Source organism: Thalassophryne amazonica, chromosome 4 (assembly GCF_902500255.1).
Source record: "Thalassophryne amazonica chromosome 4, fThaAma1.1, whole genome shotgun sequence".
NCBI classification, from domain to species: domain Eukaryota; kingdom Metazoa; phylum Chordata; class Actinopteri; order Batrachoidiformes; family Batrachoididae; genus Thalassophryne; species Thalassophryne amazonica.
This window is the reverse complement of record NC_047106.1, coordinates 67,294,065-67,310,264: the sequence shown is the minus strand read 5'-3', so window position 1 is coordinate 67,310,264 and position 16,200 is coordinate 67,294,065. Positions and strand designations below refer to the sequence as shown.

The following is a 16,200-nucleotide window of genomic DNA, read 5'->3' as shown; positions in this document are numbered from 1 at the left end:
ACTGTCATGCTTAATATGTCTGTCAAAATCTTATTTTACTTATTAGATTTCTACTGTGTGTTATACGAGGTCTATTAGATAATAAACCGACCCTTTTATTTTATTTTTTTAACTATATGGGTTTGAATGACGTGCGATTACACCAATCATGCTTGAACCCTCGTGCGCATGCGTGAGTTCTTTCACGCGTGTCGGTGACGTCATTTCCCTGTGGGCAGGCCTTGAGTGAGATGTGGTCCCCGCCCTCTCGGCTGAATTCCTTGTTTCACACGCTGCTCGAGACGGCGCGCGTTGCTTTATCAAAATTTTTTTCTGGACCTGTGAGGAATATCCGAGTGGACACTATTCGAGAAATTAAGCTGGTTTTCGGTGAAAAGTTTAACGGCTGATGAGAGATTATGGGGTGTTTCTGTCAGTGTAAGGACTTCCCACGGGGCGGGAACGTCGTGCAGCACTTCAGGCAACCGTCGTTGGCCTGTTTCGACCTGAAAACATCCTAATTTAAGGCTTAATTCACCCAGGACGTCGTGAGAGAACAGAGAAGATTCAGAAGAGGCCGGCATGAGGACTTTATGCGGACATTCCACTGTTTAAGGACATTTTTTAATGAAAGACATGCGCGCAAATTCGCTGAGTCATTTCTGTGATGACTTGGCAAATCTGTGTGCGCCGCGACAGGAAAAACACCTCCGTGTTGAAAACCATTTGTAAAATTCAGGCGGCTTTTGATGGCTTTTCAACAAGTGAGTAACTGAGAAATTGTTTAACGGCTTGGGCATGTTTCAACTTGCCCGTTAAGGTTTCCAACGGAGGTGTTTTTTCCTGTCGTGACCCCCCCCGCGGTCGGGTCCGGCCCGACATGCGACTCTGCCCACACGTTCTTTCATTACAAAATGTCCGTTAACAATGGAATGTCCAAATAAACTCCTCATGCCGACTTCTTCTGAACGTTCTCTGTTCTCTGACGACTTACTGGGTCAACAGAGCCTGAAATGTGGAAGTTTTCAACTTGCAACGGTGAGATGCTGCCATCTCGAACCGCAGATCACCGTCAGGCGTCATGGGCCATCCTTAAAGCGACACTACCTGACCAAAATCTCTCATCAGCCGTTAAAATTTTTACCGAAAACCAGCTGAATTTATCGAATGGTGTCCACTCAGTTGTGCCTTACAATTTTGAAAAAATTTTGATCAAACAAAGCAGCAGTCTCTGAGCCATTCCTAAACAATGAAAAAATTGACGAGAGGGTGGGCCACTCCTCACTCAAAGACTGTCCACAGGCTAATGACGTAACCGACAGGCGTGAAAAAACTCTCGCATGCCCACGAGGGTTCAAGCATGTCTGATGTAATCACACGTGATTCAAATCCATATGGTTTTTGAAAAAAATAATAAGGTCGGATACTTTTCTAATAGACCTCGTATTTGCTGTGAAAAATTAATTCTAAACACAAATCATTTGCAAAGGACATACATAGGTAAGAGTTATGCACGTTGAAGGCAAAAGTATGACAAATCTTTGTTCTAGTTCATGTGCAAACTCAGTTCCATTCAAGTAAAGTTGGGAAGCCACACTTTAGCCACATTTAACCTGGCTGCAGCAGATAGATGGTAATTTTAGAGATGTTGGGATGGACTGGTTGAATCGCCTTAGGTCCTGCATGACAACCACACAGACAGACAACCAGTCCAACAGCACATCTCTAAGATGACCATCTATCTGTCACAGCTAGGTGAAAGGTTCCCCTTGGTCTTCTGCAACAGATTTGGGCCATTAACCCTCAGACAACCGCATGCTGGATCATGCACAGAGAAATGCACCACATGGCCAAAATGTCAAATGTTGCACTTTTTCCACATTTTGTTATGTTACAGCCTCACTCCAAAATGGATGAACTTCATTTTTTTCCCCTCAATCTTCTACACATAATACTCCATCATAACAATGGGAAAAGATTTTGGGCGTTTTTTTTTTTTTTTTTTTGAGATTTTTGCAGATTTATCAGGTTCTTGGTCACCTGCCTGACAAAGGCACTTCTACCCTGATCATTCAGTTTAGCTGGGCGGCCAGCTCTAGGTTGAGTCCTGGTGGATCTCCTGGATGACAACTGCGCCCTCTGGTGCCTGAAACCCGACAACAGGCAGTGCGCCCTCTGGCGTTGGACAGCAATACCTCCTCTTCAGGCGGCCCACACAACAGGACCCACCCCCTCAACGGGCGCCTCCTGGCGCCCGACCAGGCTTGTTGGGTGTCGCTGGTAGAACTCGGCCAGGAGGGCCGGATCTAGGATGAAGCTCCTCTTCACCCAGGAGCGTTCTTCAGGTCCGTAACCCTCCCAGTCTACCAGATACTGGAGACCCCAACCCCTCCGGCGAACATCCAGGAGCCTGCGGACTGTCCACGCAGGCTCGCCGTAGATGATGCGGGCAGGAGGCGGCGCTGGTCCGGGGGTGCAAAGGTCCGAGGTGTGATATGGTTTAAGCTTGGAGACATGAAAAACTGGATGGATCCGCAGTGAAGCTGGGAGTTTCAGCTTCACTGCGGCTGGACTGATGATTTTGGCGATCTTGAATGGTCCGATATATCTGTCCATCAGTTTTGGTGACTCCGTGTTGAGCGGGATGTTCTTGGTAGACAGCCAGACCTCCTGCCCGGGCTGATATTCTGGGACTTGGGTGCGTCGGCGGTCTGCATGGCTCTTCGCCCTCGTCCGGGCTTTCAGCAGGGCAGAGTGGGCTGTTCACCACACCCGACGGCACCTCCTGAGGTGGGCCTGGACTGAGGGAACCCCGACCTCTTCCTCCACAGCTGGAAACAATGGGGGCTGATACCCCAAACATGCTTCGAACGGGGAGAGGCCGGTTGCAGAGGAGACTTGGCTGTTATGAGCGTATTCGATCCAGGCCAGATGTTGACTCCAGGCCGTCGGGTGCGCGGATGTCACACATCGCAAGGCCTGTTCCAGCTCCTGATTGGCCCGCTCTGCCTGTCCGTTGGTCTGAGGGTGGTACCCGGATGAAAGGCTCACAGTGGCCCCCATTTCCCTACGGAAACTCCTCCAGACTTGCAAGGAGAACTGTGGACCACGATCCGAGACAATGTTCGTAGGGATACCATGCAGACATACGACGTGGTGGACCAGGAGGTCTGCAGTCTCCTATTGTCAGGATGGTTGTCATTCCCTGGGATGCAGGGAGACCCGTGACGAAGTCCAGGCCGATGTGGGACCAGGGGCGACGAGGCACTGGCAGCGGCTGGAGGAGTCCCTTCTCTGGTTGGTGTACTGCCTTGCCCCTGGCACAGGTGGTGCAGGCCCAGACATACTCCCAGACATCGGCTTCCATAGACGCCCACCAGAACCGCTGCTGGACCACTGCCATGGTCCTTCGCACCCCTGGATGGCAGGTGAGCTTAGAACCGTGACAGAAGTCCAAAACTGCAGTCCTAGCGTCTGGTGGGACGTACATACGGTTTGATGGTCCACCGCCGGGGTCCGGGTGACGCATCAGGGCCTCCCTGATGATGTTCTCCACGTCCCACATCAGTGTGGACTCCGGGATGATGTTTTCAGGTGGATCCGACAGCTCCATTTTGACTTCTTCTTCATGCACCCGGGACAGTGCATCTGACCGCTGGTTCTTGGTCCCGGGGCAATAGGTGATCCTGAAGTCAAAAAAATGACTTCAGAAATAGAGACCAACGGGCTTGCCTGGGGTTCAGACGCTTAGCGGTCCGAATATACTCCAGGTTCCGATGGTCAGTGAAAACCGTGAATGGAACCACAGCTCCTCCAACAAGTGTCTCCACTCCTCCAGGGCCTCTTTCACCACCAGGAGCTCCCGATTGCCGACGTCATAATTCCGCTCTGCCGGGGTCAACCTGCGGGAGAAATAGGCACAGGGGTGGAGAACCTTATCGGACCTCCCCGCTCTGGGACAGCACGGCTCCTATCCCTGAGTCAGAGGCATCTACTTCCACAACAAACTGGCGGCTAGGATTGGGCTGCACCAGAACTGGCGCAGTAGAGAACCAGCATTTCAACTCCCTAAACACAGCTTCGCACCGATCCGACCAGGTGAAGGGAACTTTTTGGGAGGTCAGTGCTGTAAGGGGACCAACAACCTGGCTATAGCCCTTGATAAACCTCCGATAGAAATTAGCGAAGCCAAGGAACTGTTGCAGCTTCCTACGGCTTGCCGGTTGGGGCCAATCTCTCACCGTCGCTACCTTGGCCGGATCGGGTGCGACAGAGTTGGAGGAGATGATGAACCCCAGGAAGGACAAAGAAGTACGGTGGAACTCGCACTTTTCGCCCTTCACAAACAGCCGGTTCTCCAACAACCGCTGCAGGACCTGACGTACATGCTTCACATGAGTCTCAGGATCCGGGGAGAAGATGAGGATATGGTCTAGGTATACGAAGATGAACCGATGCAGGAAGTCTCACAGCAACTCACCCATTATTCCTCCTGCGGGAGCCTGTGCACCTTGCGTCTCCATTGACTGTTCAACGGGTGGGTTGTGCCCCTCGGGATCCATGACATTGGCCAAGATATCCTGTTGGGAAAAGTGTAATGCACGGACCACAGGGGGCGTAAATGAACGGTCAATAGATAAACCAATAAATACAATTTATTGCAGCAAATGTGCACAACAGGTCAAATACTGCTTTTAGACAGTCAATCACAAAATGCAACAGGTGACGTGTGGGCAGGCCCGAGGGTAGGAGACACCTATCCAAAGAAGAGCCGGGACCCACAAGGTTCCACCGCCAACGGAGACCTGCAGTACGCCGAAGCCGCCAAGTCCTGAGTCCCCAGGTGGCCTCTGCTTCCAGCTGTCAGATCCGGTACTGCTGGCAGGAACAAAAACAGGTTACTGGTGGGTGTGTGGACACCCAGTAAGCAGTCAGCAAAAAATCACTATTCCTTCCTGAGGGAAAATCCACCACTCCCAGAAACAGGAACGCTGAGAACGTGCAGTACCAATAGTATACTTAATGTTCAGGGAAGTGAGGAGTGGGAAACGCCAGCTCCCTCCAACCTCCACAAAACCCAGCTCCAAGCTGCGAGCATACAAAGGTTACGACTGCAAACTCAGTAGCAAATAATGTGCGAATGGCACAGAAACCGCTGAGAGGTTACCTGTGAGGTAAGCTGATATCTCAGCAGACATGTGGTGTCTCCTCCAGGCTTTTATAGTGATGATGATGGTGATTGCTGACATCTGTCAGTCCTGGCTCCTGGATGACAACTGTGCCCTCTGGTGCCTGAAACCCGACAACAGGCAGGGCGCCCTCTGGCATTGGCCAGCAATACCTCCTCTTTGGGCGGCCCACACAACAGCTTCTTCCCCAATCGCTCAGTTTAGACCGGGTGGCTAGCTCTAGAAAAGGTCCTGGTGGATCAGAACATCTTCCATTTACAGATGATTGAGGCCACTGTGCTCATTGGGACCATCAAAGCAGCAGAAATGTTTCTGTACCCTTCCCAGATTTGTGCCTTGAGACAATCCTGTCTCAGAGGTCTACAGACAATTCCTGTGACTTCATGCTTGGTTTGTGTTCTGACATGCACTGTCAACTGTGGGAGCTTATATGTAGACAGGTGTGTGTCTTTCCAAATCATGTCCAATCCACTGAATTACACCCCAGGTGGACTCCAATTAAGATGTAGAAACATCTCAAAGATGATCAGTGGAAACAGGACGCACCTGAGCTCAATTTTGAGCTTCATGGCAAAGGCTGTGAATACTTATAATATGATGATTTACTTAAAGTATGTGATTTCTTTGATTTTATTTTTTAAAAATTTGAAAAAATCTCAAGAAAAACTTTGTCATTATGGGGTATTGTATGTAGAATTTTGAGAAAATAAATGTGTTTCATCCATTTTGCAATAAGGCTGTAAAATAACAAATGTGGAAAAAAATAAAGCGCTGTGAATACTTTCTGGATGCACCGTATATAGAACCAAATCACTACATAATTTGCCTCAGGGTGCTTCACAGAGGTAATATCTAACCGTACCAGCCCCCTCCCTGAAAAAGTACATAGGCAACAGTGGTACGGAAAAACTCCCTCAGGCGTTTTTTCATTGTAAGAAGACTCAGAGGGGTGATCATCTCCTTCTCCCACTGGATCCTCACCTTCATGAGTTTTTGGAAGGAGATCACAGGATTTGGTGACAAGATATGCTGGTTGGCTGATGTGACCTCTGATGATGTTGTTCATGGGTTGAAGCTGGTCAAGCCCAGACACACCAGTTGTGTAGACTTCACATTTCAGTTCAGCAAATGTGTCTTCTTTATTGATTGATCGGACACCAGACAAGACATGGACAAGGAACATTTTTGCTGGTGTGTAATGGTGGTCAGATAAAACATCCATCTCCCTGAAATTAGTAAGCTATTGCACGGGGTCACACAGCAGTGCTGCACACTTCGTACCAACTTTGCTTGCACAGTCACAGCCTGTGAGGATGTGAGCTTTGACCACCACATTGGCCACTTAGGCACCCAGTTTGTCAACAACTTGATGGAAGGGCAACATCTGTTGTTTTCCAGCAGCTCCATACTGCTGCCACATCCCTTTATTCCTCATGCTTGGAGATATGGCGTAAAAGAGGAGCAGGGCAAAGGTGTTATAGTGTCCACCTCATGTCCCTGTTTGTTGAACGTTATGGTCACATTATACTTTTGTCGTGTTTTCAGTGCTCTTTTAGTTACACTTCACAGTCTTTTTGCAGTAGTTATTTTAGATAGCGCACAATACACAAGTAAAAAAAAGCTGAAATTGAAATAAAAAGCATTAATTAAAAACATTAAAAGCATTTAATTAAAATATAAAGCTAGATTTGTTGTGAGACATCCACTCAGGCTTCACTGTGGGTTCTTATATACTTTAGCCAGTTTTGTAGTTCTCCTTTAGTTTTCACTTCACAGTTTTATGTTTTAGTTATTGTTTGTCTTTAGACGTTCACCCTGGTTTAGTTGAGGTTGCTTTCGGCACTTTGTCATCTTGTCTGTGTGTTTGTGGGCGTGTCCTTATCACCTGTGCTCCCTCACAGCTGTTTCAAATTCCAATCACACCGTCGCTCGTCTCCTCATCTGTGTCTGTATTTAAGATGTTCATCACTTTTCAGGGATTGCTGGGATATTTCTTTACCACAACCTGTAGTCTTGTAGTCACTCAGTGTGTTTATCTCTGCTCTGGCTGTGTTCCCTCAAGTCCCTCCTGCGTCAGATTTATAGTGCAGCAGATAAGAGAATATTTACAGAGGAATCCTGCAAATGGTGATTCAAGCATCAAATTCTTCACAAATACTCCTTAGGCATTCCTCTTTTGACAAAAATGATTGGCCACTTGAATTTTCAACTGAAGAATTACACAGGGGTCAAAATTCAAAGATGCTCCAATCATATTGAAAACTACACCACATTATTTGTCTGATCACAAAAGATTCCAAAACGGTATATTTTGGACTGTCTGTGACTGAATGTTATGGAGTTATGGGGTAAAAACAGCAAGAATGGTGACAAAGGTCAATTTCAGTTTGGAAGGAACAGTTTGCATCATGTGTCATACTTAGTTATCAAGTGACAGGGTAACATATGTCACATCTCATAGAATCCAGTGGACGTTGACCTTGTTTGATCTTTACTTTGGACAGCAAGCATTCAACACAGTCAAAACTATTTCATTTAAAAATCCTACTAGCTCAACCAATAATTTGCATCACTTTTCACCAAAATTGGAGCAACTAGAACTTTTGACCCCGGTACAAACTGAAATTGACCTTTGTCACCATTCATGCCGTTTTTACCCCATAACTCCATAACATTCAGTCATAGATAGTCCAAACTATACATTTTGGAATCTTTATGATCAGTCAAATAATATGGTATCATTTTCAATTTGATTGGAGCATTTTTAAATTTTGACCCCTGTGTAATTATTCAATTGACCCCTACCTGGCTGCCTGTGAAAATTCAAGTGGCCAGTCGGTTTTTTTCAAAAGAGTCATGTCTAAGGTGTATTTGTGCCAAATTTGATGCTTGTAACACCATCTGAAGGATTGTTTCAGTTCCTGCTGCACTATTACAAGTACTGCCTCCTGTCACCTGACTGTGTGGACTGCACTGGACTGCACTCCTTTATCTGGTAAAATAAAGTATGGTTTCTTTCACATCACTGTGGTCTCCTCGTCTGCATTCTTGGGTTCATTACGACGAAACATAACTTCAACGCTTTCACAATTCCTTATGCAGGTGGCCCAGTCAGTGTGTGCCACAAACCTGGCATCTGCTTTCTCAATTCAGTTCAGCAACTCTGGAATTTCACCATTGACTGTGAAGGCAGAAACTCACCATCTGCTACAAACACACTTGTAATGATGGCAGCTTGAAGACTATAGGGAGGCTACCATGAGAATTCTCATGAAAGCACCTGGAAATTATTCTTATTTTCCTCAGACACCCAGAATTTTTTTTTTTTTTTTTTTTGTCTAAGGAATTGATGTGATACTACTCATACCAACAATATCAATGCCTGCTGGTGACTTACAGCATCACAGGCATTCTGCTTCCTGAAGTGACCCTTCAATCCAGCTATCAAAGACAAGGTGGACACAGAATTTGATGTGATGACATGAGTAATGATGTCACCAAAAGGTTTACAATTCCATGAGGGGCATTTCCCACACATTTGACACAAAGTTAACAATGCTGTGAATTGGAAGTTCTAGGTCTGTATTCCACCTGGTTCCATCAAGCTTAGATTCAGTCTCATGATTGAGCTGTTATTAATCCCCATCAAACAAGGGAGATGACATCAGCAGATCATAGAACAGAATCTCATGCAGAGGCACACCTCACTCCATTGTCAAATCCATGTTTAACCCCTTGTTCACAACGCTGCCTGATTGATTATCTACCTACTTAGTGTTCAATAATATCTGTACTAAAGTAAGTCCCTTCGGCTGCTCCCTTGTTTTGTACTCGGGGTTGCCATGCCACAGCATATTGAATTGGCACAAGTTTTATGCCAGATGCCCTTCCTGACGCAACTCCACATTACATGGAGAAATGTGGTAGGGGTGGGATTCGAACCGGGAACCTCATGAACTTCATTAACTGCATTAACCACTTGGCCACCACCCCTACTTGATAATATCTGTACAATTCCTTATTTTATGTTAGTTATCAAGATTTGCTTTTTGTTATCGTTTAGAAGTGTCTGGAACCTGGTTCTAACTGGTTCAAGGTTTCATAAGAGTTATGTTTCACTTTCATCACGCATGCACAAGTTTCAGATAAAGGGAGAGCTCCCCCTGTCTGTGGGGAGCAAGTAAGATTAGGATTGTGAGACTAAAACCCACCCACTGTACCGCCAGGCCGTGTGTGTGAAAACCAGGCCTGTGTGTGGACTGCGTCTCTGTGGCCCCAGGCCTGGTTTTCCATGTGACATTCAATCAATTCCAGCTGAGGAATATATTGATTTTGTTCCTTGTAAGGGGCAGTATATTACAAAAGAACTGAGAGGAATAACATTAGCCACTGCAATTTATAGACCACAGTTTTTCCAAAGCCGAGGACTAACACGCCAATTCAACTTGATTCAAGTTGTTCAAGTTGTAGTCATTACTTGAATCGATAAGAGCCCAAATCCAAATCAGGTTTCCACAAGACCTAGTAGGTTGTCATTGAATATTTTATTGCAAATGAAAGAGTTAATACTCAGACGTCGTAAAAATATACATTTTTTTTTTTACTTGTGATATTTACAGGATTGTATTCAACAAACAAACAAACAAGGAAACTTGAATTGAGTTCTGTTTGTCAAAAACTAACGAGAAGCTACGGCAGAAAAAAATTTATGAATAAAGATACCCAAAGGTCTTACATTCCCTTTCTGACGTCGTGCTGAGCATGTTGCTCTCTGACGTTCAATCAATGAAGTCAAAGAGAAACAACGACCACGCAAATCTCATACAGGCTGGTGACAAACACAGTACACAAAAAAGTGCAAAGTACATGGATGAAGAAGAAAAATAAAACTTGGAAAAAATTACCTGTAAATATATTTACAACTGTAGTTTTTTTCCCTCCATAATCCAAATACAGTTATGTTACATCAAAGCAAAGCATTCCTGTTTGTCTGCTCCATTTCTTGTGACATGCAGGTACTGTTGCATTCCCCATCGAGGTTGTGCGCCTTGTTTGTCTCTGCTTCCAAAGTCACAGTAAATCACATTCCCCGACACTGGAGATACAAGGCCGAAGCATGAGTCTGATTATCGCCTACCCTGCTCAACAGCTTTAATCATAAATAAAACAGCTTCATAGAACATAAAACGTCACAATTACAATGAGAGCTATAGTTCTGTTATACAATGCAGTTTAACCAAAAAACAAGCTGTGCCTTTCAGTTCTGACAGCACATAGTGTTACATACTCAGGGTGTAACAATTAACTGATAAGGAATCGAAAATCAACTTTAAATAATAGATACGACTACATCCATAAACAGACCTCTGAATCAATCTGAATGAACTATTCGTTAACTCTATTTAAACTTCATAAATTGGTTTAATGGTTTTCACTGCTACTTCCACATCCTTCACAACTGTCAAAAACCTCAAGGTCGGAACAAGAGTCTCGCAATACTGGTCACAGGAATGTTAATGTTCACGAAGTACAAACAAAAGCAGCATGTTCAATAGTGTTAGGCATCATAACAGATAAATGCACCCGTTTGAAGTTTACAGTCAGTTCACAATGTTAACACTGTCCTATTGATTCAAACGGGAATGATAGGCTACACTATTTATGCTATGCTAACAACAGCTGGCTTCTTATTCTTGGCATCTTCTATGCTGCACTTTCTGTACTATATGTGGTGCTGCCCCCAGTGGTGAACAAAAGGTGAGCAGAGGCAGCGCCAATGTGTTGCAGCACAGTAGCTAAAAACCTGAAGGTCCCTATTTTTCCATGATAAATGTAATTCATGAAAAATATGTACAAGTATTTTAAGGTAAGTGTTACAGTTTTGGCTTATTGTAATAATAATCATGCAAAATGGATGTCTACATTAAACAAAGAATTTGTATCAGATTGCATCATATCATACCAAACTGAATAGCTCCACAATAAAAGTATAGTTCCTGAATCGTATCATAGCCCATGAATCGTATCATTTTATACGGAAGAAATGTATACCCCTAAAATAAAAAAAGCTTTTAAAATCCACTTGAGATTGGACACAAAACGCCATGAGGGCTCATAAAATGGGGACTCTGCCACCTGAGATTGCAGTTGCTGGAAGCAAATCAAAAGCTGAGGAATTTAACAGCTGGAAGACTGGCAACCTACCCTCCTTCTCTACGCTACTTTGCGGCACAGGGAAATGGCGAGAGCCAACAGCGCTGGCGCTGGCGCTGCTCCCGTTTTACATCTCCTTATTCTCAGCTCTGCTCTGAAGCGTGAGTTTTGCCGATAAAGATAAAAATGTATGGCGTCTGTGTTCTGAGCATGCATGTTTGTGTGTGACAGACATGTCATGATGCAATCACATGTTTACAGTGGAAAATTGTCATATAGGTTATTATTACACAATAATTAATGTTTATAAGTTCAATGGTACAATTATTTATGAGGGTGAAAGCTGGAGCCGCCTTGAATGGTATGTTCCAGCTTTTCACCTCATGAAATATTCGTTCCATTGAAAGAATGTAAAAACATTATTTGTTTTATATAACGGCTTAAAATAGATCCTTGTCATTTGATATTTATTAATTATAAACAACAGAAAAGGGACTACTGCTAAAGTCCAACATGAACTTTAAATAGGAGTCCAAATTGTGACGTGTAGTCTGGTGATGCTGTGCATTGTAGAGGTGGGCGGATCGATCCTAATATCGATAATATCGATACCAATGCTGGTATTGATATTGTCTGTAAGAGCAGTGCTGCACTGTGTCACACAACACGGAGTAGCGCACCCTTGTATTGTGGTTTGTCAGCCCTCTACCTCAGGAGATTTTGTTTTAAGTTGTGTTGAGTGATATTTTTTTAAACAAAAATGTTTATTGTGATAATAAAGTATTTTGTTGTCACGTACAATGTTTGGTGAAATTCTATCCTAGGTCTTTTGGATCCTTTAGATCTATGAAGCTTAATATGAAAAAGTATCGGTATCGATATCGGCAATACTGGACCTGTATTTACTTGGTATCGGCTCAATTCCAAAATTCCCGGTATCGCCCACCTCTAGTGCATTGAGTCCGTACTTCCATAAAAAAAAGATTTCGTGTAGTTCCTCAGTCCAGCCAAAAAATCACGTCAGCTTTTCATTCAAACAGCTAATCATGCCTCCAGATGGATTACAATAGAGTGGATTTGTGTGTGTGCATTAGAAGAATGAGCCACTGTCAATTAGCTCTTTCAAATCGTCGTCCGTCAGCAACACAAACTCCAAACGCCATGTTTGTTTAAAAGCTAAGCGCTGTCCCGCTTGTGTGAGCACCTGCATGCTCACACTAGCAGGACGGCGCTGGTGATGGTGGGAATGTGCTCTTCTTTCTTCTTTTGCTTTTGGCTGCTCCCGTTCGGGATCGCCACAGCAGAAGCATGCAATTGTACCAAACATATGTAACCAAATTGCACTCTAAATGGAACAATGGGAAAGAACAATCCCTGTCACGTGACATACAAAGCACCAATCAAATGACAAGGATTCCACTCACCCGTTATATAAAGCAGAATAACCATCATCTGCAGTAGATGATGCGATGTGGTAATTTTGAAGTGTTTATTAATCAGATGAGAATTTGCTTAATTGAAAGCTACAACAGCGCTTCAGTGTTTAAAACAGGAAACTCACTTTGATGGTTGCTTTAAAAAAATAAGGTTTTTATGATGCTACAGCTTAAATGTGTATACCCTTTTGCTTTTTTAAAAAAAAATTTACATTACTTTGAGTTGAACTGTAGTTATTATATAATACCTTCATTTGTGTGATATACTGCACAGTTAGACAAAATATTGCTGGTATTTATTGTAATTATTTTGGGGATTCCATTGCAAATATAATGATTTCTCTCTTTGCAGATGACCTGAAGGAGGAAGCACGTGCAAGTTTTGAAGTTTATGCAACATTTTCTCCAACTTAGAACTAGGACAAATATTTGAATAAAGCTGTGATAAAATGTTCAACAATTTTAGCCAGAGCTCATTCCAAAGTGATCTCTGGTTGTCTATGTTGAGTTGTATGTCATTGTCTTTCTCTTTTAATTTCACATTGTTTTTGGGCAATTTTCAGTCATGATAGACTTTACTTCTGCTCCCTAAAGCTAACACTAGCATATGGCAGCGCCCTCTAACTTTGAATGGCATGCTGGGAATCTGAGTTTCCCAGTGTGCTATGGCATCATGTCACAATCAAAAAATAAATAAATAAATTATATATATATATATATATATATATATATATATATATATATATATATATATATATATATATATATATATATATATATCTATATATATATATATATATATATATGTGTGTGTGTGTGTGTGTGTGTGTGTGTGTATAAAAATTGGTGACGTAAAAATGTCCATCCTTTATTTGAAGATTATGGAACAAAATTGTCATTGTGGCAAAGAAAATGCATTTTATGAACTATGCTGTAAAATACGAGTGGCATTACAGGTTTAGTGCTGCATTCAGAACCCTCAGAAGCTCGGAAAGACACGACATAAAAAATCTGTACTTCCACAAAAGTGTGTTCATGAGATTACCACGGAGACAACTATTTAGCCTATCACAGTAGTGGTAGGCTAACGTTATCTTCTGGGCTAAATAAAATTGTCAGACGTTTTTGCTGATGTGTGGTGCTGCCAGCTTATCTAATTGGACATAGAATGTGAATATATTTCATACAGCAGTAATGTTAAAATTTCATTTTAAAGATGCATTTTCAACATTAGTAACGTTGTTTAATTAGTCGCAAACACAGCTGCTGTTGGTTGTGACGTCAACTCGGAATCGTTGGGTTGCTCCTTTTCCTTATGAGTTTCTGTGTGAAAATTACAGCCTGATTCAGCATTCAAGGCATTTTTCCCCAGAGCTAGAGGTCGGAATCTCCAACCTTCTGAGTGTTTTGAACCCAGCATTATTCTCTACATTGTCACACTGGTTATTCTGTTTTTATGTCACATAAAACTGCATGTCTGGACTCAAATAATTACATAATTGTGTCCATCCATAACATCTAGGCCATGCAAGTACTGAACAGTGTAGGAGCCAGAACACATCCCTGATGAATGCCAGTGGAATTTATAATTATCCAATAACCTTTGGTCACATGATTTGGGCATAAATTTGACAAGTTAAAATAACAAAGGCTCCACTTTGAGCTTCAACATCCTGTGTAGACAGACAAAAATACAATTGTTTTGTCACTGGCCACAAATTTATAAACCTCTTCAATGTTGCATTTGTATTCTTGCTCCATCATTCAGGCCGAAACACTCCAGACATTTGATCTGTCACACTGGTTGTAAAAGAGATGAAATAAAAAAAGAGGAGGCCTGCCTGTGCAGTTTTTGTGAGAGTCTGCATGCACATCCAAATGTGCATGCGCATACATGACACACCTGTGTGTGTGTTTTTAAATATGCACAGCTTTTGCCCAATTGTAATATCTGTTTGCGTGCACTATGAGATGCCATCATGGGACTGAGGACATGGTGGACAGTGCGAGACAACACAGACAAGGAGAAAGAGACAGTCTACAAGAAATCTTCAGAGCTGATGAAACATATGAATTATGGACGCCTTTTATCTCAGAACACTCAACTCACAACCAAAAGCACGAGTGCTGATTGTGAAGCCGAGTACACAAGTCACTAAAAACTATAAGAAAATGCCGCCAGTCTGCAGCCGGATCAGCGAGGATGGAGGCCGTTCTCCCTCGCTGAATTAACATGCACACACCTACAGGTGCACATACATTTACAAGCATGCATGGATGCACGCTAGCACACACACAAACACACAGTAGGTAGTCCAATATAAACCAAAAAGGCATTTTTGTTATTTCCCCCCACAGTAAAGTCACACTTATTTCGCAGACAAATGTTTGTTTTTGAAAAGCTTGAAGTTCAGTTCCTACATCATATTAGACAAATTTAGCTTCAGACATTAAATTTATGTTTTATAAGTGAATACCTTTGGGAATAGTAATGTTTGTTTAAGGTTATAAAATGGATTTGTTGGCAGAAGAAATTAAATTTCCAACCTTTAAAAAGAATCTGCGCGCACACACACACACACACACACACACACACACACACACACACACACACACACACACACACACACACACCTTCAACAGCTTACTCCTCCTTACTTACAATTAAGGGTTACGGGGAAGTGTGTGTGTGTGTGTGTGTGTGTGTGTGTGTGTGTGTGTGTGTGTGTGTGTGTGTGTGTGTGTGTGTGTGTGTGTGTGTGTGTTGGTGGTGGCTAGAGCCTATCCGAGCAGCCATAGGGTGTGAGGCAGGGTACACCCTGGACAGGACACTGGCCTGTCCAGGGCCACATATAGACAAACAAACACATCCACACTTGCACACACACCTACGGACAATTTAAAGTTTCCAATGCACCTAATCTGCATGTCTTTGGATGTGGGAGGAAGCTGGACCACGCAGAGGAAACTCACTCCAATATGGGGAGAACATGCAAACTCCACACATTAAGGCCATAGGCGGGAATCAATCCCATGACCTTTTTGATGTGAGGCAACAGTGCTAACCACTAATCCACCGTGCTGCCCATTTTATCTGCAGTGGGGTTTAAATAATTATACAGTGCCAGTCAAATGTTTGGATACATTTTCCCATTCAGTTGAAGGGGAAAATGTAACCAAACTGGTAGTGTGTTTTTTTTTATCCTGAGAGAAAACACAATGAGCCTATTAAACTATTGGGGAGGTGATGGTCTAGTGGTTAAGGCGTTGGGCTTGAGACCAGAAGATCCTTGGTTCAAATCCCAGCCTGACTGGAAAATCACTAAGGGTCCTTGGGCAAGGTCTTTAATTCCCAATTGCTCCTGGTGTGTAGTGGGTGCCTTGTGTGGCAGCACCCTGACATCGGGGTGAATGTGAGGCATTATTGTAAAGCGCTTTGAGCA

General features: G+C 43.4%; 1 protein-coding gene across 1 annotated transcript in view; it reads right to left on the bottom strand.

The window, feature by feature from the left end:
* Window positions 1–9,693: 9,693 nt before the first annotated feature.
* The window catches only part of clmpb (CXADR like membrane protein b), a 287,660-nt gene continuing 281,153 nt past the window's right edge, over window positions 9,694–16,200 (bottom strand). The window contains exon 9 of the mRNA XM_034168027.1: window positions 9,694–11,425. The gene's annotated coding sequence lies outside the window, so the exon portion shown is untranslated. The remainder of the gene's footprint in view (window positions 11,426–16,200) is intronic.